This window comes from Lynx canadensis, chromosome C2 (assembly GCF_007474595.2).
Source record: "Lynx canadensis isolate LIC74 chromosome C2, mLynCan4.pri.v2, whole genome shotgun sequence".
NCBI classification, from domain to species: Eukaryota; Metazoa; Chordata; class Mammalia; order Carnivora; family Felidae; genus Lynx; species Lynx canadensis.
Window position 1 is genome coordinate 151,749,837 of NC_044311.2, and position 12,426 is coordinate 151,762,262.

At 47.2% G+C, this 12,426-nt stretch overlaps 1 long non-coding RNA gene across 1 annotated transcript; it reads right to left on the bottom strand.

Moving 5' to 3' along the window:
* Positions 1–443: 443 nt before the first annotated feature.
* Positions 444–12,194, bottom strand: LOC115523855. Its single transcript, XR_003971860.1, has 3 exons — positions 12,151–12,194; positions 11,962–12,040; positions 444–3,030 (listed from the first exon to the last, which is right to left on the bottom strand). It is a non-coding gene; the product is annotated as an uncharacterized LOC115523855 (long non-coding RNA).
* Positions 12,195–12,426: the final 232 nt, after the last annotated feature.

The following is a 12,426-nucleotide window of genomic DNA, read 5'->3' on the forward strand; positions in this document are numbered from 1 at the left end:
TGACCTAGACTCAAGAGAAAAGACAATTAACAGAGGTTGACCCTGAGATGACAGTCGTTAAAACTGCTCGATGAGGTAGAGAAAATACAATGGTGATGGATGAAAAAATAAAGAAATCTCACTAGTGATATAGAATACGTAATTGTATATAAGCCAATCTGAAATTTTGGAACTGAAAAAATAAAATATCCGAAATAACAAATTTGCTAATGGGTTCAATAGCGGAATGGAAGTGAAAGGGGAAAGGATGGGTCAACTTGAATATAAATCAGTAGAATTATCTAAACTAAAGAACAGAGAGAAAAAAGTTAACGTAGGCCAGGGAACTGTGGGATAATGTGAAATGCCTAATGTACCAGCAAGCAGAGACCCAGTCATTGCATTTTAGTCATTACCCAAATAAAATGAAAATGTATATCCACTCAAAGACACACATCATTGCTAATAGCAGCTTTATTTGTAATAGCCAGAAAATCCGTGAACAGCCTAAATGTTCATCAATGGGTGAGTGGGTAACAAAATGTGATCTACCTATATAATGGCATACAAGAGAAATCAATGATCTACTGATGAAGACGATATCGTTGGATCTCAAAGTCATGTTGTAATGAGCAAACGAAACCACATAAAGAGAATACATACTGATTTATGCCCTATCAAATTCTAAAACATTCCAAATAATCTATATTAACAGAAAACTAATCCGACGCTAACCAGCCTGGTCAAGGATGGAGAAACAGAAAGTAAACGGGCATGAAGAAACTCTTGGGGGCGGTGGACATGTTCAGAATTTTTGTTTTGGTGACGGTGCATAGTCTGTCTACCTCAAAACTAAGTCCTAGAGATCTGCCGTATGACCTAGTATATGTAACTAACAGTACACCATCATAACATTTAACATCTACAATATGTTAAGAGTTTAGATCTCATGTTAAGTGATCTTACAAAAAAAGAAAACTCCATGAAATAGAACATCGGGAAACTTTTTGAAATAATGCATATGTTTAGAACTTTGGTCGTGGTGATGGAATCATGGGTATGTGCACACGTCCAACCTCACAAAGATGTACGCATGTAATAGGTTCTGTTTCTGTACGTCAATTATACCTCAACAAGCTAAACGCGCGCGTGCGCACACACACACACACACACACACACACCCAGGACGATTTAAATGAATGCAGTTATCGTATCTTAATTTTACCACAATAAATCAGATTAAAGAATTGGTGTTTATGCTAACCACTAGGGAGCTAGTTAAAATGAAAGTTCTGGTTCTCTAGACTTGGGATGGGTCCCAAGATTCTGCGTTTGTCACAAGCTCCCGGCAGATGCCCAAGCTGCTAGCCCAAGTTCCACACTTAGGGAGCCTGGGACCACAGGACTTAATCTAGAGAAGATGTAGCAGAGGCGAACTTTATAGCCTCCTGGCGTGTGTGATTAACATCACCTCTCCCATTCTTAGAGAGCTGTGGTGTGTCCCACAACTTCTCCTATACAGTCTTATCAACCTGTGAGACTCTAATGGCAATAACAATCCCATCTGGCATTTACGAAGCACATCCTAAGTGTTGGATACTGTTCTCAGAGCTGTACAGGAATTCACCCGTTTAATCCTCAATGCCAAGGCAGGTACTATTATTATCCTATAACAGGAAACGTCAAAACCAAAGCACAGAGAGTCTAAAGGACTTGCCCAAGATCATTAGCCGATGCCCAGAAGAGGCAGACTCAGCCCTAGTCATCGCCCCCGTGACATTGTGCTCTGCGTCGTCTCAGAAGAATGATCATCTCCCAAGTGTGACAGGTTCTGGCCTGAAAGAAAGTCAGAGCTGCTGACCTGTGTGAAGAACCTTCCCACTTTGTCATTCTTTACGGAGAGCGTTATTGTTTCAACATCAAATATTTATTGAGCACTTGCCGTGTGTCGGGCTTTATCCACAAGATGGCGGCAATCTTGCCACATTCTCCCGGAGTTATGGCATCCATTGGCAGTCTGCTTGTTGAACAGTTTGCTGAGGATGCCAACCGCATTCCTTACCCTCCTTCCGTTCTCCTGGTTTTGGTGTTGTGTCAGAGCAGAATTTGTGCCACCCTTTTCCCTAGTGTCTCCTCGTAACAGAGCCCAGCCTGTGGGAGGGCCATGATATGAGCCTCTGGGGACTTGGGCTACCCTTTTGATCCCTGCTATCAAGGGAATGGAGTGTTGATCAGATCTCCCTGCTGTAATGGAGCTCCCAAGTGAGATAGAAGGCAGGGAAACCTCTGGAATTTCTTCCTGGTGACCCCTCAAACAGTTACATCCAGTCAGTTTCTAGGGCCGGAGCTGACACCCTGGGCTCATTACCCATCCTCCGAGAAGTCTCATGATTGTAAATGTTGAAAACCTCCTATTTTCCTGTTGTCTCAATATCCCCACAAGTAGGCTGCAAGCACCCCACCCCAACAACCAGGTGCAGCGGGGTGATAAGGCTGGCCCCTGCCGCAAGTTCCCCTCCTTGCCCTCTTGGACCATGACCTAGTGACATTCAAATGCACCGGTAAAATCCCCGCATGTTTTTGCTGGTCTACTCCGCCCGACTTCACTAAAGGCCCTTGCCTGTGGTGTCACCCCCTCTTGGCTCCCTGCCCGCCTGGTGGAGCCCACCCCCTGGGTGTTCCGCCCAGGTGGCTGCTGCGTGCTGAGCCACGCCAGGCCTCCCTCCTCCAGGACCTGCAAGTATAATCAATCCCGTTTACTTTCATATGCCTCTCTGTTGTGTTATTCTGTGTCCACCCAGATCCATCACCAAAGAAACCTGTCTTAAGTAACGTAACTATTCCATACAATACGCGGTTATCTCTCCCGGACTGAGGGTAAGAGGGTTCCAGGTCCCGGGGTGAGCCTCTAGCTCATCTAGCAGCAAAGCTTGCGGAAGTTGGGAGCTGAGCACGGCGTCCAAGGACATCTGTGTGATGCATTGACCGCGTCTAGGACAGCACGGGAGCCTTTCAGGACAGCCGGAAGGAGGAGTTTCCTGAAGGGCGAGGCTGTTGATGATAAGAACGGATTAGCAAGTTACTCCAAACTGTAGATCTTCCCTGAGGAAGGGACCCGGACTACTGACCTCTCCAAGCCCTCAGGGATCTAGAAGTCTACCTCAGAGAGTTTCGAGCGTGTCAGGATTTTGTGGGTTCCACAGAGCGGAACATCAGCCGCCAGAGAAGCTGATCCAAGGGGACGTTGGCCAGGCCCACCTCCCAGCTGAGGACGCGGCTTAAAAACAGCCTGGGCAGCTTCCTGGTAGTCTCGTCGCTCTTACAGAACAGTTATTTTGGTGAGCTGAGTGTAAATGAACGAGAAACACACGGATTTAATTTCCCTTGAAATTAGGGATGGGTGAGCCCAGCCACAGTTTGGAATTACTGAATGTCTCAAACTGTTTTGCTCAAGTGCTTTGGGTTCAGAAAAACCAAACCCGTGGTTCTGCACAGCCTGTTTCCCCTCATCTGAGTGAGGCTTCTCGTATTTTAAAGAGGATCTGATCTGTATGTTTCAACTTCTTCACACCGCACTCACCAAGATGTTCAGTAAGATTTCTCGGAAGCCTGAGAAATACGTTGTAGCTTTCATTTTCAAACACCTTCCGCAGGAAAAGGAAACAGTGGAGAAGTTTGGGAAAACGCTATGCCAGGAAATGTGGGTTCGGGTTAAAGTTCACACTTTCGGGCCGTTCTAGGACCCAGAATCACACGCCTATTCGGTACACGGTCATAACGTGCTAAAGGAGTGTATCCAAACTGCCTTGGAAAGTGCAGGGGAAGGTGGGTAAGTTCAATGAGGGTAAGCTCTGGGGAGGCCGGAAAGTGTGGTGTTGGATTTCAGCTGTCAGGCTGCGTATCCCTCGCAGCCGTAATAGAACGGAGCAGAACTAAGGCATCCTAACGTCACCCATCCGCATGGATCTCCACCATTCTCCAGGAAGCTCTTTGTTTTATAAGACATGGGATAAAGGGGCTGCTTATGGGCTGCTTTGGGGCCGATGGATGACCAGAGGTGGTGAGAGAACTGTGTCTCAGGAGGTAGGCGTAGAGAAGGAGGAATGCAGCGCCCCCTTTTTTTCAGAGATGTGGCGCCAACCAAAGACTCACAGGCGAGTTCTAGAGAGCTCTTTTCGCCTGAAGCTCAGCTTGAGGTTCCAGAAGACCGAGTAAGACACAAAGGGGAGAGAGGCAATTGTCTCCCTTCTTATGGAACAGTCTGTCTGCCTTCTGTGGGAAGCACAGTAACTCACCAAACCCTAATGGACCCACCTCTGTTTATAGTGGTACGGGGCCGATCATGAAGTCCTGGACGCCGCCCAGCAAAAGAAAGGAAGGAAATAGCAGATTCCTTGGGTACCTGATAAAGTTGGTCTCAGGTGCCTGGGGGATGCCAATTTGTGGTGGGGACCTTATACAGGAAACAATAAAAGTAACTGACAAAATCCAGAGAATCAGAGAACAAGGTTTCTTCTGGTTACCACGTCCCCATTTCAATATCCAAGCTGGGGTCTGAAGACCAAAAACAGATTGCATACCTCTTTAAAACTGTATTTGTTCTGGCTTTGAAATTAGAAGACCCCAACAGGGCCACGTGGCAGTGACAATAGCAGCCGTCAACGTCCTTGGACTCCCCAACATGTCTCAGTCTCCTTTATAGCGGAGTTGAGGACACGTGACTGGTTCTGGCCAACAGAGTACCATTATGAATGATGTATATCCTTTTCTGACCAAGGCTGTTAATTCATCTGTCCCTTCCTTCTCTTTGCTCAGGGATCTGGGACCGCAGATGGCTTAGGCACACTGGACTTCTTGCAAAGGAGGACGAAGCCTTGATTCTGAGAAGTTACTGGGATTTGTGGGCGGGAGAAGCTTGTTTGTTATGGTGGCTGGTGTTAGCTACCCTGACACAAGCTGTAACTTTTGAGTTTCTGACTTAAGATGCGTCATTACGATGCCCTGATGTTAATAAAACTGGTGATGTCACGCCAGAGTCTCAGAAGTTTTCGAAAATGCACTGGTGCCTTCTATTAGTTTTCTCGTGTCGCATAACAAATCACCTTGAGAGGGGGAGGTTTATAGCAACAAGAGTTTATGACCTCAACGTGTTTGACGGTCAGGAATGTGGGAGTGGCTTAGTTCCGTGGTTCTGACTCCAAGGGTCTCATGCGGTTGGGGGCAAGGTAGTGGCAGAAACGGCAATCACGCGAAGGCTCATTTGGGCCTGGAGAAGATGCCGTTGATGGGAGCACTCCAGTTTTCACCAGTTATTGGCTGCAGTTCTCACTCGCTCACCACGCGGGCCTCTGCAGAGTGACCCGCATGGCGCGGAGGCTGGCGTCTTCCAGGGAGAGTGATCCAAGAGGGAAAGCAAGCAAGAAGCCACGATGCCTTCACTTGCTCTGCCTCTGACGTGGCCCTCTGTCACTTGTGGTTCGTTTCCCTGCTCACAAGCAGTGAGTCACTAAGTCCAGGCCACACTCAAGAAGAGGGGAATAAGCGTGGCATTTTCAGGAGAGTGTCAAAGAATCGGTGAACATATTTTAGACCACACACACCCCGTCACTTGCGAACAAAGCCAATGGGGATGGAGCCATGGGTTTTACATAAGGTTGCAGGGGAAGGGCTTCAATGAGCCATCACAGATCAGGCTCATGGAGCGTAATGGTGTGACGACTTCTTCCTTGCTGTATTTCCTGGTCTCGTGAGGAAAGCAAGGGAGCTGAAGCCATTCGAGTCAAACTAAGTAGACCGGGCCCTCACCTGAAGCTGCCTACTGAGACGCCAAGGTGAGCACAGAGGCCTTGCTGGTCATTGGCTCCTGTGAATTACAAGCTGCCGTTGGCATGATTCTCACGAAGCAGGGGCCCTGGCCGTGTAGACAGGTAGAGGGGCAGCATCCCTCTGACATAACTACCACCGCCAACCTTCCCGGTTTGCCTGGTGGGGTACAGCCTGCCGCTTGCTGGTCCAAACTCTGGGAGTCCGCGTGGGAGGAAGAGGATAGGATAGATAGAATAGGAGGAAAGGCTTCCTTCTGCACAAAACATGGCGGGCAGGTGAAGCTGGCCTTGGCTTAAGCCAAATGGCAGGAAATAGCACCAACACTGGAAATACTAGCTCCGTCTTCCACCTTTCCTCCTATATCCACAGGGTCTATGGAAGTATGCCTTACGTAGTGAGCACTTTGTTGAATATACTTTTGTTCATTGAATGGCACAGCACTCATCCTGGAAGAGAATGTTCTACGTCTGTTAGGTTGCTGGTGTCAGACACTTCATCATCCTGGGCAAACTGGTTGCAGGCTTGCACGCTGGGGAAAAGGTGGTGAGTGCCTACGTAGGGATCACATTGGGATTTAATCCACTTCTGTTGTGGCCCGTCCTTGGCTGAGCCCACTGTGGGATCTGCACCCAAAGTTGGGGCAAAGGCCAGAGATGAAGGCACAGTCCAGCCACACCTTCTCAGGCTGGTGGCGTTTCAGCAGCCAGATACCATACTCTGCTTCGGCAGCCATAGAAAGCAGCCACTGGAGACAGCTGGTGAGTGTGGTCAAGCTGGCTGTGCTCCATTAGTCTGCCAGGCCCTGGGAGCTACTGGCAGCCACAAGAAGGGGCTATCTCTTTAGATCCCCCCGCCCCCCACCAGATTAGGCACTAACGTCAGGCTCTGGGACCATTTCAGCACTCCTTCTGAGCTGTCATCAGTGAGATTGTGAAGTCCTCCAGCCTCAAGGGACAAGAGTGGAGTTTGGTGCCCTCCCTCTAGAAACAGACAGACAAAGAGCCAGGGAAAAATGAACTTCCTTCTCATCTGGGGACGGGTAGCCCTCGTGGTTAGAGTGTGAGACACCAAACTGACGAAGAAAGACATCCCAATTAGAGTTACAGTTTTATTTTAGCTTGAAAAAGACACTATTTGTTTGTTTGTTTGTTTGTTTGAATATCAAGAGGAGAAAAAAACAGAGTGTGATGTCACAGAAGCCAAGGTCACTGTCAACAGTCTCAAATGCCACTGGAAAGCCAAGAAAATGAGGGTCAAACAGCTTCCATTGACTTCACTCTCTTGGAACTCACTGATGATCCCCGGAGAACGGTTTTGGTAAAGTAAATAATAGGTGAGGTGGGTTGAATAGAAAGTTAAGATTAGGAAATGAAACCAATGAGTGTAGATACTTTCAAGAAGTTAGTGCTATAAAGAAGACCGGAGAAAGCTGAACAGGTGAGAATTGGACAGGTTGTTGAGGGAAGATTTTGTTTTATTTGTTTGTTTGCTTGCTTATAATTTCTTTTCCTTTTTTCCTTATGTAAATGTGTATGTGTGTAAAGCCAGTATTTTGAATATGATTTAAAATGTCTATGTCTGTTTTCAATCAACTGAGTTTTGTTTTGTTTTATACTTTTTGAATTTCTTCACCTGTTTCTCACACTCTATACTCTGTTTCTGCCTCTGGAAACCACCAGTCTGTTCTCTATATCTATGAGTTTGTTCTTTGTTTTGATTTGGTTTGTTTTGAAGAGTTCTACATCTGAGAGATATCGTCAAGTCTCTGTGTTTCCCTCTCTAACTTATTTCAGTTAACGTAATGTCCTTAATGTTCCTCCAAAGGACACACAGTCTGAAAGTGAAAGAATGGGAAAAGATTTTCCATGCAAATGGAAACCAAAAGAAAGCTGAATAGACTACAATGATTTTAAAATAAAGCTTGTAATAAGAGATGAAGGTTAGGTGTTACACAGTGATAAAGGGGTCAATCGAACACCAGTGTGTAACATTTATAAATATTTATGCACTCAACATAGGATCACTTAAATATATAAAACGAGTAATATAACAGACCTAAAGAAGGAAACTGACAGCAATACAATAATAATAATAACAATAATAATCGGGGACTTTAATACCCCACTTACATCAATGTAGACATCATCCAAACAGAAAAGCAATAAGGAAACATGGCCTTAAATGCACACTAGACCAGATGGACTTAACAGATATATACAGAACGTTCCACCCAAAAGCAACAGAATACATATCCTTCTCAAGTGCACACAGGACATACTCCAGGATAGATCAGATGTTCGGCCACAAGATAAGTCTTAATAAATTTAAGAGGATTGAAATCACATCAAACATCTTTTCTGCCAACAACGATATGAAACCAGAAATTAATTACACAAAGAAAACTTGAAAAATCACAAATAGGTAGAGATGAAACCACGTGCTACCCAACAACAAAGGGTCAAAGAAGAATTCAAAAAGGAAATCGAAAAATACCTCGACGCAAGTGAAAATGGAAACATAACATACTAGAATTTGTTAGATGCAGCAAAAGCAGTTCTGAGAGGGAAGCTCATAGAAACAAGAAAAGTCTCAAATAAGCAACCTAATTTTATACCTCAAGGAACTAGAAAAAGAAGAATAAATGAAGCCCAAAGTTAGTAGAAGGAAGTAAATAACGACGATAAGAGCAGAAGAAAATGAAATAGAGACTAAAAAGACAAGAGAGAAGAGTGTTTGTGTGTGTGTGTGTGTGTGTGTGTGTGTGTGTTTAATAGTTTCTCCCTGTTCCTTTTTTTCTTGCTTTCTTCATTTGTGGTTTGATGACTTTCTTTAATGGTATTCTTATATTCCTTTCTCTCTATGTTCTGTATATTTACTATAGATTTTGGCTTTGTGGTTACCATGAGGCTTACGTGGAAGCAACTATTAACAGACCTAAAGGAAGAAATTGACCATAGCGGGGACTTTCATACCCCACCTTCATCAGTGGATAAGGCTCGAGGATGTGATTGGCTTCCTTGAATAATTCTGTGGGCTGGCGGATGACTGAATGAAACCTACTACTCGCAGATAAGCAAGAATTGCATCTGGTCCACTTGATAAGAAATATTACCTGCTTAGGAGGACCCTATCAGCAGGAACAGAATGGAGGAATGATGAGGCATTGGGCCATTTGGGGCTCTCCTGATTTGAACTGATTTTTTAAATGTTTATTTTATTTTTGAGGGAAAGACAGAGACAGACCGCGAGCAGGGGAGGGGCAGAGAGAGAAGGAGACACAGAATCCGAAGCAGGATCCAGGCTCCGAGCCATCAGCCCAGAGCCCGACGCGGGGCTCGAACCCACAAGCCATGAGATCAAGCCCGATGCGAGGCTTGAATCCACAAGCCGTGAGATCACGACCTGAGCCAAAGTTGGACACTTTAACCAATTGAGCCACCCAGGCGCCCCTGAACAGATTTAAGGCAGCACATGACATTAAGCCTTAATTTTAGGCCTTATGCCACACACACTTCAAGTAGCTTCATCATCAAAACACTCCTACAAAATATCACCATTTTACAGACGGTGGATCCGAAACTTAGCAAAGTGTCCAGCGTTAGCCAGCTGGTAAGCAGGTGAGCTGGCGTTCAAATCTGTTTGTTAATCCCAGAGCCTGACCCCATAAACCATTGCTTCCAGGGCAGATGTAATCGTCCACCTTAGGAATGGACTGGGAGAGGGGACGAGAAAGAAAGAAAGAAGAAAGAAAGAAAGAAAGAAAGAAGAAAGAAAGAAAGAAGAAAGAAAGAAGAGAGAGAAAGAAAGAAAGAAAGAAAGAAAGAACATAAGCAAATACACCACATGCTACCCTCCCCCAAAAGCCATAAAGCTCCATTTAAACACAGTCTCTTCCTCTGCTCACCCACGATTTGACTTTTCCAGTCCCACACAACCTTCCCCAAGGCAGCTGGGTTAATAATACAGCCCCACTGACCGTTAGCAGCCAGACTCTACTTCAGATGTGCAACCTGGTACTTTAATCACTGGCCCCTGAAATGCATGCCTACAAGCCCAACTGCTCCGGACGCACTTCTGATTATACTGCCCTGGGGAAGAGAAATCGTCCAAGCAGATCAACCAGCTCCCAGGTGTTGCAAAGTCCCAAGCCAAAGATTGCCCCGAATTAGTCACCCTTCTGCACATGCATGTTGGGCATGCCAACGGGCTTGGATTTCTAGAATAAATTCCTTAGCATTGAAAGGGATCTTAAATCTCATCCAATCCGGCCCCTTCGTTGCCCAGTTAAAGAAATAAAGCTTGAGTGGTATCCTCAAGGCCACAAACTGAGTCAGGGCAGGACCTGCTTGAATCCCTTTCTTAGACCCTTTACTGACCCCCTCCTCCTGTGAGCTCTCCCGCTATAGAGGTCAAAGAAGGCAGTTGCGCTCTTTTTCGAAGTCCCTTGCGGTTAGGGTGACCATTCGACGCAGACGTATCACGAGGGAATCTGCCGAGGGAATCCGGGAGAGAATTTTCCTCCCTGATAGAAGAAAAGAGGGAAGCAAAGAGAACTCTTTCCCTTCCCTGCTCACCTGTCTGGGGCTGAATTGTGCCCACCCCCCAAATTCTTATGCTGTAGTCCTACCCACCCACCCCACCCCCCTCCTACCATGGAAGGTGACAGCATTTGGAGGTATAGTCTTTAAAGTGGTAATCGAGTTAAAATGAGGACATTAGGGTGGCCCTAGACTAATATGACTGCTGTCCTTCTAAGAGGAGATTAGGACGCAGACACACACAAAGAGAAGATGATATGAGACGTAGAGAAGGGAACATGATGAGCCAAGGAGAGAAGACTCAGCAGAAACCTACCTGCCTGCTGACCTCTTGATCTCAGACCTCCAGCCCCTGAGTTGTGAGACCGTAAGTTTCTGTTGCTTAAGCGCCCCCCGCCCCGTCCCCCAGTCTGCGGAACTTTGCCATGGCAGCCGAAGGATGCTATACCCCAACCCCTGCCCCCTGGCTCCTATAAGAGCCCTTGAGGACACGATGCTCGAAGCCAGAGGAAGTGTCTTTCAACCATGAGGAGACTCTCAGAGCTGTGACACAGCAACCTGGCCCGAAGCTCTGCGTTTCTGAAAGTCCCCAGCCACGGATGTGCTGCTGGGGCACAGGCTACCTTTGGGCAGTAAGGCTGTAAGGCCCTCTTGGTCGGTGCCCTATTTGTTCAGCCTTCCGGCTCGCGGATCTGCTCTAACGTCATGCCCAGACTTCAATATGCTCGTGAGGTGTCATTCCTGGAGTTGGACTGTCCTGACATCTCAAGCAGGATCGCCGTCACACCTCAACTCCTACACCAAGCTCGTGACTTGCACTCTGCTTCCCTGGGTCCGGGGGTTACCATTATCAATCACAACGTCACCCTCAAGCTTTCATGCTTTAGTCAAGTCCCGGAGAGCTTGATTTACGAGACAGAGTATTTGGATGGAGGCAACGTGGGGTCTATGGAGATTAGTTCAAAGTAGGGTACAGGGGTTCATGAAGCCACCGGGGGCCTCCCAGCAGGACCTTGGTCCTAGGATAGTCTATGTTATGTTATTGAGTCCCTGGGCCTGGAATCAATCGGGCCCTTTGTTCTAGCTGTGTCCTAACCCTGCCACGTGCTCAAAGCCTAAGCAGTCAGCTCACCAGGCTGCCTGCACCTCTGTCACCTGCCTGTGCCAGCCACCCCCTTCCCGCCCCTCCCTCCCTCCCACGAAGGAGCCGGCTGCCCGCTGAGAGCTCCGCCCCCCTTCACATACCAGCCTCACCCTTCGGGTGCCTCTTGTGACTCGCTTCCTTTCCTCACATCCCTGCCCCTCCTCCCTCCCGCTCTCCAGTCCCGAGCTTTCGCGCACCGGGCGCTCAAAGTCATCTTCTGCCTCCTAGGTTGTGCGGTGAATTCCTCTCCCAGCCTCTCTTAGTGCCTTTCACAGGCCTCTGGCTTAGACTATGCCCAAAGCCACGGTCGCTCCTTGTTTAAAACGTGTTTCTTTCCTCCCACGACCTGAGATCCTGAGGGCAGGAACTACCATTCATCTTTCTTCCACCCAAGCTTCTTTGGGGCCCTACCCTGTCCAACCGCCTCCCCAGGCACCCATGCAGCCCCAGAGGCCAGTGGGCACAGGCACTCACCTGTGTCGGGGATTTGTTCTTACTCGTTTCTTTGCTTTCGCCAACCTTCTGATCCCAGCAGCCGGAAGCTGTGATGTGACTAAGTAAAATGTGAAATCTCAGATTTATTAATCACTTCCAAGGTGCTGCACTCCCTGATAAGGATTTAATACACCCGTTTTATTAATTCTGATGACAGCTCTTATATACCTTGTATATAGGGTGTATGCTGTTTGTGTTCATGGTTCCCCGCTTTACAAATGCAGCACTGGAGTCTCAGGGTGGGTGATGGGAACATGGGAAGATCGCACAAGATCACACAGTCAGGAAGCGGTGACGCCAGAAGTCCAGAAAGAGAGCTCAAGGAAATTCCAGCCCAATCCCGATTCTTTGCTGCCTTCTCGTTTCCACTGGCAGACAGGTTGGTGTGAAAGTGGGGGTTCCTTGTTCAAAGAGAGTGGACGACTGAAATCTCTGAGCTCAGTC